The sequence below is a fragment of the Dermacentor andersoni genome, chromosome 10, assembly GCF_023375885.2.
Source record: "Dermacentor andersoni chromosome 10, qqDerAnde1_hic_scaffold, whole genome shotgun sequence".
Taxonomy (NCBI): domain Eukaryota; kingdom Metazoa; phylum Arthropoda; class Arachnida; order Ixodida; family Ixodidae; genus Dermacentor; species Dermacentor andersoni.
The window spans coordinates 51904185-51914534 of NC_092823.1; the positions used below are offsets into that span (position 1 = coordinate 51904185).

At 41.6% G+C, this 10350-nt stretch overlaps 1 long non-coding RNA gene across 1 annotated transcript; it reads left to right on the top strand.

Annotated features, from left to right (window-relative positions):
* Positions 1-285: 285 nt before the first annotated feature.
* On the top strand, positions 286-9714 carry LOC140213801 (uncharacterized). Its single transcript, XR_011890785.1, has 3 exons — positions 286-374; positions 5936-6074; positions 9594-9714. It is a non-coding gene; the product is annotated as an uncharacterized lncRNA (long non-coding RNA).
* The last annotated feature ends 636 nt before the right edge of the window (positions 9715-10350 follow it).

Here is a 10350-nt window from a genome sequence, read left to right on the forward strand (position 1 = left end):
TATTCTAGGCCTTTGGACTTCCGTTCAAAAGCGACAATACTTCTGGCGTATATTTTGGACGGAAGAAAACCATTATTCCCGCATTTATAAAAAGCCCGCTGGTGCAAATGCTAGAGTCAATGTTTATTGTCAAAAAAGAAAGCGTGACAGTGGCAACGTAGGCTACCCGTGAACTATCCGCAACGTTGATTTTTTACTCCGCTTCACATCCTGTGTAGTTTAATCTCAATGTTGAAGAGATGACAGCACCGGATGCGGCTTCATAGGATAAGGGCAGGCTATATCTTGTCACAGCATACATTTGCTTCAGTGGGCAGTCTGCTAGCACTGTTACCTTTGCCACGCTGGTCTTCTGGAGACACCGAAAATTTGGGGTAAACATGTCTTGTTTTATTTGAAATTTCCGCCTTCTCACATTGAGGGTTTTTTCTACCCAGCTGCCTTGCTCAAATTGCAAAGAGTGACTGAGCTGTCCAACGGTCACGCTTGAACTTTATCTAATTACTAAAGCCTGAATGCATGCCAGTTTATAAAGGGTGCATAAAAACCACGCCTACCTGTCGCGAATTTCTATACCTGGCTCTCGCGGGTGATCTTTCTGCCAGAGGAATTTGTTAAGGCATATGTTTGAACACATGCATCTCGTTTCTTCGGTGATTGTCATTAGGGTTGAAATATATCATCATGGCCCGGTGTGCCCCGATGTTTTTAAAAAGTACTTAAAGCTCTTGCCAATCAACGACCCACATTTGGTAACTAAGTCTCAACAAGTGGTGGAATTCTTTAAAGGCTGGCAATACAGGAACCTTGTCGTTCTTATATTGACTTAAAAGACATGTACTATACAGCTGCCGAATGACTTGAGGAAATATGTAACTGACAGCATCGACAAGTCTGGAGCAGTTCGATGTCATAATGCTTCAGGTTTGAATTGTGACGAATTTCTAGAACTTTTTAGGTTTTATAATAAATCGACTGATGCGACTTCGGAGCGAAATGTTACACAAGAAAACGGCATACGAATTGGGTCATGCATTGCTCCCTGCTTAAGTGACATATCTAGCTAACCGTGACCTGGTTCTTGATGAACGCCTGAAAAATAAACCGATGTCGCGAAAGTGTTCAGATTGGTGGACGATTTTTCTAATTATTTAAATAAAGAATCAGATAATTTTCACTCGGTGGTTTGAAGAACCCTTACGTCCTTCACTGACGTGTTGTCTCCACTGTCGTTGACGCATGAAGTCCCTGTAGGCAACTTGATAAGGTTTTTAGACTTGGTATTGTACTTTTCACCACAAGATGTCTGCTGGATTTGTCAACAGACAGGAAATGAGCCAGTCCTACCATTTCCTTCCGCTCATTCAAAACCCTTTAAAAAAAGCAATAGTAACGTCCTGTTTCAATAATTATCTCATAAATTCGCATGACCACTAAGTGCAAACCAGTTTCAGAGACAAGGCCAAGCACCTGGTAGATACTGGTTACTGAATGCTTATGCTCACCTCGGTTGTGGAAGGCTCGAGCGGGAAGTACATAAATGCATCGAAGGGAAGCAGTAGCACTGCTATTGTAGGACACAACTTAAAAAAAGAACAGAACTTGGCAACCAATGCGCGTGCACCGCGCGGGGTTGTGTTACTCCGCCAGCCAATCAGAGAAGCAAACGAAATCGTCGTCGTGCGACCCTTTCAAAATGGCATCGTACTTGATACCTCTGTTGTCCTCCAAGAGTCTTTACATCGGTGGCAGCGATGAGGTGTGCAACAGACATGGACAAAATGTATGGAGTCTGGGCACTTCACTTTTCAAAAGTATACGGTACAGTTCATTTTGCTGTTGAGAGCGTTTAACTCATGAAACTTCGCTGCCAAATGATGTGAAACTTAATAAGTTGTAACGAAGCAAGCGTTTTATTTCCGTTCAGTAAAGAATTAGGCTTTCACCGTTCCACTGTAATAGACCAGTGAAAAAGTATAAAATTACGCGCTTATAGATTTTTTTCGTGGATACCGCCTTTATCAGGTCACTCGCAAAGTTTGAAGTACGAGCTATTTGCCGCCTCGTGAAGGAACAGTGGCTGGTGGTTGTGAGGGCGCGGGCGGTGCTTCACTGCCAACTTAAGTTGTGTCCGACTATAGAGTGAAGAAACTTGCTGCGGTAGCATACATTCATTTTAATAACGCGACATCGTTAAGAACCCCATGTCGCAGGCAATCCGGCGTGGGTGTCCAGCGTCGATCGCCGTCTCTAAAATTATCGCTCCGAACCAGGCATACCCAACCACGCAGGCCCTCCTTGTAGCGCAAAAAAGTTACTGACATAATTGAATTTCTCAAAGTAAAATGCGCCAGAAAATTCGCAAAGCACGACTTACACATAACCTACACACATGATAGCGTCGAAATGCAATTTGAGTATATTCTGTTGTTGGGAAACTAAAACACAAATCCCTTTTAAGGCAATACCGCTTTCCAGCTCGCCGTTTGAGGTCTGTCTTAGTAGGAGTGGCGAGGCCCTTTCGGTTGCTTGCACACCATCAAAAAGTAAACACAAAACTGGCCTTTGTTCATAGCGTTCGCCGCCAGAGTGTCCCCGTAAGCATTGGCGTTAGAAGCACTCGGGGGATCTTTGAATGCTATGGCGTTCTACTCTTAAAGGCAAAACTTATGCTTCCTCCAAATGTTTTTCACATAACCTCAGAAGAAAAGCGGCAATGTCGGGGGTGGACGTACTTTTATCTGCCCTGAACGTCCACAGAAGCTATGCAAACAGGACCCGCCGTGGCTGCTTAGAGGATAGGGTGTCGGGCTGCTAAGCACGACGTCGCCAGATCGAATCCCGGCCACAACGGCTGCATTTCGATGGGGGCTAAATGCAAGAACAACACTCGTGTGTTTAGACTAATGTGCACGTTAAGGGACCCCACGTGGTCCAAATTTTCGGAGTCCCGCATGGGCGTTCGGCGTGCCTCATAATGAGACTGTAGTTTGGGCACGTAACGCCCCATAATTTCAACATTTGTGCGAACCGGTTAATTCAGAGAATCACAAAACGAACGCATGTTCTACTCAGCATCACAAACAATTTGTAACCTGCACTCGTAACATTGTCTGTGCCATTCCGCGTTGGTGCGGAAGAACGTATGTTGGTCAAACTGGCAGATGCATTCATGTGAGACTGCAAGACCATCAATATAATGTCACTAGAGTAATCTCGCGCAATTTGGGCATTCATTGCCGAGATTGTCCCTGCAAATCAAAGTTTGAAAGTACTTCTACTTTACACCAGGCTCATAGCAGGATGTCAAGGGATATTGTGGGGGCCTACGAAAATTGCAAAATTACAAGGTGCACGAGTAAGCCATCAGTGCCGCTATCTGAAAAAAAAAAACATATGATTCCTCGGTTTATCGCTGTAAGTACTGCAGGGTATGTTGTGACCATGCCTTGGAATGTGTACAGTTCGTCGACATGCACCACCGAATGTCCTTTTTTGTCTCGTTTGTTTCCGCTCATTCGGTATATATTTAACGATGCGTGTTGAAATTAGTAATAGTTCAAAGTAGCACTGTCTCAGCATGTTTCCTTTTTTCTACGTTCTCCTTCAGTCGCGCTTACACATTCTATGATACATTCAAACCCACTTGCCCGCCAACGAGTTTCAACCTAAAGTTTTCCATCTCGACTGTTAGGGCATGTAACGTTACGCCTTTTTCCCACGCACACTGGTAAAAGGAAGCTAATAGATAGTCGGTTACCTTATGAGCCTATATCATGTGCCTCACCAAGGCAAGTATAGGGCATCTTAAGTGTGACCTATTAGATTAAGGGTGCAACGAGTTTACGTGAGCAAGTTTGCAACCGATTTTCTGCCGAGCAAGAATTGGATGTAACTTGCGAACTTCAATAATAATCAAAAGAAATGCGACAGCAAACTACTGAACAAAGATGTCAAAAACATTTGTTAATTTCTATTCGCTGACACGTAGTGACTGTGCGAAAAATAGATGGAGAAATAGCAGTTTAATTTATGAAAAAAAGGCAGACCTCAGGTTGTGTTCTCTGACTTGCTGCCCTCTGGTGACGAAGAGGATAACGCGTGCGAAAGAGGCATAGCGGATGGTAATGACGCAAGAAGATGTGTGTGACAAGTACTTGTTTGTGAACACATCACCGCTGAGAAAATTAAGGACCCATTCTTCTGTGCCACAGAGATTGCACCATGGGACCGTAATGTTAGTGCCGCCGATCCAGGAAGGGGCCAAGGACTCAGAATAAAGCACTTCCTGGATAGCTTGGTGTTTATAGTTGCCACAAAAGAGCCTAATGTTTGTCGCTCCTGTGTGTATGTTGGCCAAAGGCTGAATATGTTCGCTAGTTTCTTTACCACGCATACACACACACACACACACACACACACACACACACATACATATATACATACATATGTACATATATACATACATATATACATACATACATATATACATACATACATATATACATACATACATACATATATACATACATACATATATACATACATACATACATGCGCACACACACACACACATAAAAACACGCGCGCGGTGACTTTTCCTTACAAGTGCACTAATGCTGAATTCTGGGTGGTAGGCCGTGCAATTATAAAAAATTATTGTTGTATTTATTCACTTTAGGTCGCATGTGGCAACTTGAAGCTGGGCATAAAAGAAATCGTCTGTTGACCTGGTATCTGGTGCATAGCGCATACTTCGGCTAATGTGGCCTCAAAACATGTAGCGAAGTACTCCGTCCTCTAAGCGAAAGCTTAATAGCACGATACAAAACTTCAGCGCTGGTTGCCATAACTCACGTGAATAGTCGACGCATTTCGCTGCAACTTTTCAGGATACATATATCGTTCAGAGAGTGCCTAACAGAATTTCTTCTAAATGAGTATAAATACATTAGAGCTCGGCATGAAACCTGAAACATTTGGAATTCATTACTGCTAAAACAAGAAAATGTTACGTCACCTAAGTACGTGGGTATACTGGAGCAGCATTTGTAAGAACTTTTCCTTTGGGATATGGTCTAGCACTAGACATAAACTTAAGTATATGTTTTAAGACATTATTTTTGTTCTACACGGCAGCACGAGTGTTACCATTCACTTGAACTTATTTTTGAGAACTGCTTTGCTGGTGTTCATTACGCACATAAACTCTTATCATGTCTGTAAGTATTCTAATCACTTTTGTGGCTACCATGCTGACTACGGAACACCCGTCAGGTACTCTTTCTTCAGCCCTAGAGCTCCTGGACATGTCTGTGCCCACATATAACTTGCATTGAACTGAATGTCAGTAATAATGAAGCAGCTCAACGCGCAACTCTCTGTGCCAAGGCAATCAGTGCTTTCGGCAAATACACATTTCAGGAGTAAATCAGCCACAATTCGTGTACTTTTCTCTCACGGGAAGTCCTGTAGGCAGAGTTTGGATTGGCATTTTCTCAAGGAACTAATGCTGAAGTTTCTCAACCTGCTAATATATTGCAACATTAGGAAACCTAGCAGAAGGACATTGTGATTAAGGTACTGCAACAGAATTTCAGTTTGCTTATTTTGACGATTACTTTGATGGCTGTACTGAACCAACACTGAACCTCTAGCCTAAATGCTAAAAATACGCGTTTCATTTTTTTATAATCTTGTGTCAATCCATACTGAAGCTTCAACCAGAATATGTCACGCGCGAACACTGTTGTAATGTTCGTAGCTACGAGCTACAAATTTATGACAAAAGAAAGTAGTTATGATGAACCAATGTTCCAGCCATAATATATATTCGTTCAAATACACCTTGATGCAGTTGCCTTTAGGAACATTTGGAATACTCGTTGTGCACAAATAGGAGAAATGCCGGTCCCTGGAACTTTTTTGTTAACAGAGCACCCTGTGTGGCAGATTCCTGACTGTGATAACGAAGGACAATGTTCACCATGTCGGCGGAGAGTGATCTGCTAATTCGGCGAGAACAAAGAACAGGCACCCAAAGCCACCTACAAGATGACCAAAACCACGAAAGTGTAAGATGAACATCCTCTTCGGGAGTTCCTAAAATATGCAACATCGTTATCATTGTAAACAGGGGAAGCCAAGCTTTTTAAAAACGTTGACACTGCAGTGCTTTGCGTCTCGCGTCTTCTTTTCTCCCGGTGAAATTCTCGCGCGGGAGTTTGTAGTGCGAATTTTTTTTTCTTATCTTGCAGAATGCTTGACGACAAGTTTGCGCCACCCCACTTCTCTCTTGTGATAACAAAGCGGACGTAATATTATCCATGAAGGCGTGACAAAAAAAAAAGCCAAGAACAAAAACAAAAAATACATATAAATATAATAGTGCGGACAGAGAAGGCCCCCAGTAAAGGAAGGTACGAAATGCCTAACTCTCCAAGTGTCCAAACTGTATATATATAAATATATATATTTGCCAAGTACGTATTCGTAATATTTGTGAACATGGAATTCATGGTTAGTTCAGTGTAATACTAAGTTATAAGAACGGAATTGTCGGGAGTAATTGCTCCTTCTTTTAGACAAGGACAATCATTAGCGGTAAGTGTGTCGTTACAGTGTATTTATGTCCTAATTTTGATTGCTTCGTCTTCCCAACGAACCACAAAAGAGACCTTCCCAAATAATCATTTCCATGCTTTTCATCTCCAAACTACTCCATCAGTTAGGGGGATCAACCTGTATATATCTAGTGTATTTGCTTTCTTCACGATAATAGTAACCTCCTTTTCAACTCCTTCCATTTTTTCTATCTCGCAGCAATGATAATATTTCGCAAGTATTTTGTACATCAAGTGAACTGTTTAAAACAATTGCCGGAAAATTTCGTATGATATATCATGTCGGCGTGCATAGTATGTTAACTTCACATATGGCATGAGTGCGAAATGTGTCTTCAATTTTTTAGAGAAATATTTAGCTCAGCTTAACCTATGCGATTTTTAATTTAATTATTTCAATAAACAACGCGAACTTTAGCATTTAAATAAAGACTCTCGTACATGTTAAAAAAAACGTTAAACAGTAGCGCAATAGATTTGGTGATGATGAACGCAATGTTATAATAATGGAACATCGTTCGTCTAGTTCTACGCAAGTTCAGCCATTTTTCATGCTTTGTGCTGCTTAGAGATCCAATCTCAAGCTCTTTCTAAAAGTTCTTTTAGTCTTTCTTTTAATCCGTCCGTGCTTTAAACGTAAAATTTATGTTGACGAAAAGAGCAATCTTTGGGGCCGGTTCCTGGAAGGCGACAACGCGTTTTTGCGTACCTGCAAGCGCTCACGAGCGTTTGAAGCACAAATAACGGTCGCGCGTTTTCAGGCCGCGATGGCACCGACCATGGAAAGTCACGTATCTTGTTCTTTTTTTCATTATTTGCGTCGACACGTTTTTCATGCAAAACCGGACGCATTACAATGAACTCGCGCAATTTATCATGGGACATTGGACTGTGGTTGTCGTATTCTGGAGACAGCGTGAAATACAGCCCCACACAGATTTATCGCTTGCGCTTTCGGAGCTGCGTTGTAAATAACAGGCTGTTGTGGCGAAGCTTGAGCGTTTCTGCGAATTTGGAGCGTGTTGATCATTGCCAGCATTGACATGCTTCCTGATGCGGGTCTTCCGGAAAAATCTGAATATTACGACCGTTCCTTGTACACGGTGCCGTAATCATGTGTGGCGTTTTTCTTTTCGCTTTCCATAGTGTTATAAGTTCATAACAATATTTACTAAAAAGGGCAGACAAGACAATGAGAAAACTCTGCTTGGAATGAAACAGTCGTTACAAATCGCTACTATGGCATTTATTTTCGAAATATGAATATCGAAGGACAGTGTAGGGCTTGAAATTGAGAAACGCTTGCTTGACTAAGTTTCAAAAAGCGGCTATTAATTGATTATTCGAAGACGCGATAACATATAGCGTATGCAACATTCTTTGTGTCATAACACAACCTGATATTATATTGCGTGAATGGGTTGATAAAAAAATTTAGTTTTTTTACTACTTTTCAACGTTCCGCCGCACGAGATAGGTGCAGCCATGAAGAAATGAGCCCCATTCCCCCGTCTCGCGCATCCCATTCGAACGTTTATATCAATAATATATATATACAAACGACTCGTTTCTTCTTTTCGCTAGTTAATATTTTCGTCGCTATAACCAGTTGTACTTTCAGTAAATTATCAGATTTCAAGAAGTTCGCATCATTTCTTTAACCTAGCACACAAATAACCGATGGTCTGTTTACTGCATGGGCATTTTGGATAATGTTTTTTTTTTATTTTCTATTTGTTTATTCTTTTGCTGTTGCGTTTCTAACGTATGTTATTATATTCCTCTGAGGTTTTCTTCTTTGCCTTACATTAAACTGCTAAAAAATCATCAGGTTTCTTCAAATAAAAAAAAACATGGCTGAACCCGTCTCAGGGCGATTGTCGATGGTAATGACATAAGCGTTGAAGTAGTTTAGCAACTAGTCGTATTGCCAACACGCAAACGCGTATACACTTGGGCGCCTATATCGTTCTTCCCACTCTTCATGCTGTGCCTACTGGTGGTTCCGCCGCGAAGTATGCGCGTGGTACGGCTTCGATTCCGCCGAGCACCGAATGAAATTTAAAGGATCATTTTTGATCCCTGATGAGCAACTATTCTGAGACAGCCTGAATGACTGAAGTTGTTCGCTGAAGAGCGGCAGAAACTAAGTACCACGTACCCTGTGCTCTAAGTTGGAGCCACATGGGTTCATTGAACAGCGGCGCATAACCAGCACTGCATATTCAAAGCCTAAGCTTCTTTTTTTACATCTGCTCTCGTGTCATTGCGAGAACTCACAAAGGAAGGCACGGAAGTTGCTTTCATAGCTAATTAATCAAACAGGACACAGTGTATATTAGCATAAATACAAAACACCAAACTGCGTCACCGTACAAGCAAGAGAAGATCATGTTACATGTACGAGTAGGTCGTAACAACACAAAATTGCATGCAAAAAATCTCGTATTGAAAAGTATATACGTCAGAATAAATTAGAATACTATCTCCATCGCAAATTGCGTTGGAGGTAGCTCCTGAAGTGAGCCGTCAATACCATTCAAGTGTTTGATCGCTGATGGAAAAATGAAACTTTGAAACTGTTCAAGCATGACTGGAATAGGACAAGGTCAAGGTTATGAGTGTCTCAGGTTCCATGGACGGTGCACTTCATGAATAAAGCTGGTGCTGCAGGTGGTACGACAATTGCTGTAGAGCCGTATTCCTTCAGCAGATTATTCTGACGTGCCACCCACTAGCCCATGGACTATCTTCTCAGTGACCCAAGTTCGCAGAAAAATGTCTACCGAACGCAGACGCGGGCAGGCCAATAGACATTTACACCCCGAAAAGCAGATTATATATATATATATATATATATATATATATATATGTATATATATATATATATATATATATTGCGTATGCCAGATATCTAAGGTGCGGCTTGCATTCTTAAACCGAACTTCTGTTGAAACTTCTCTCTTGCAGCTGAAATGGAAGGCCCCAATACGCGATAAAATTGTACACTCTCCTTATCTGGAAAGGCCAGTTCCACGCGAATCTATACACGCCGCGGTGCGAGATGCTCTCCGACAGCTAGGCCCACAGGTTGTTATGGTAAGTTCAGCAGGTTTGTCATGTGTGTGTTTCCGTGTTCACGTCCTTGTATAATAGTGCTACATTGATGACTCTCTTAGGTTGTACACAACGGAAACTACATTGCGCACTTCCGTACGTCCTTTGCGCTTGCTTATACTAACCGCGCAACAAAATTTATAACACACCACATGTATTCTTCAGGCTTTGTGAGCGATGATGCTGCAGTTTTATTTTATTTATTTATTTATTGAATACTGCGGGCACATGGTCCAAGCAGGGAGGGCGACATATGGTACATACAAAGAAAATCAGATTGACAAAACAAACATAACAATAAAGAACAAGATTAGGAAGTGTAATCAATTTATACAATTCCATTCAGTTACAGTTCCAGGAAGAAAAGAAAGCTCATCTGTGTTTGTTGTTGTAAAGTAAGGGGTTAATGCATCATGTCTGCGGTGGCGTGTAGTTCTGGTCGATGCGAGCATAATGATGTGAGTGAACGTCCTATGATATACCCCCGCACAGAGAAATACGTCAAATACAACAGTGATTCATAAGTATGTGAAGATTTGCAGACAAATGAGTGTTAGGTCGTAAAGTTATTTCATTCTCACTTCATAACAATCTCGTCCCATCAAATTTG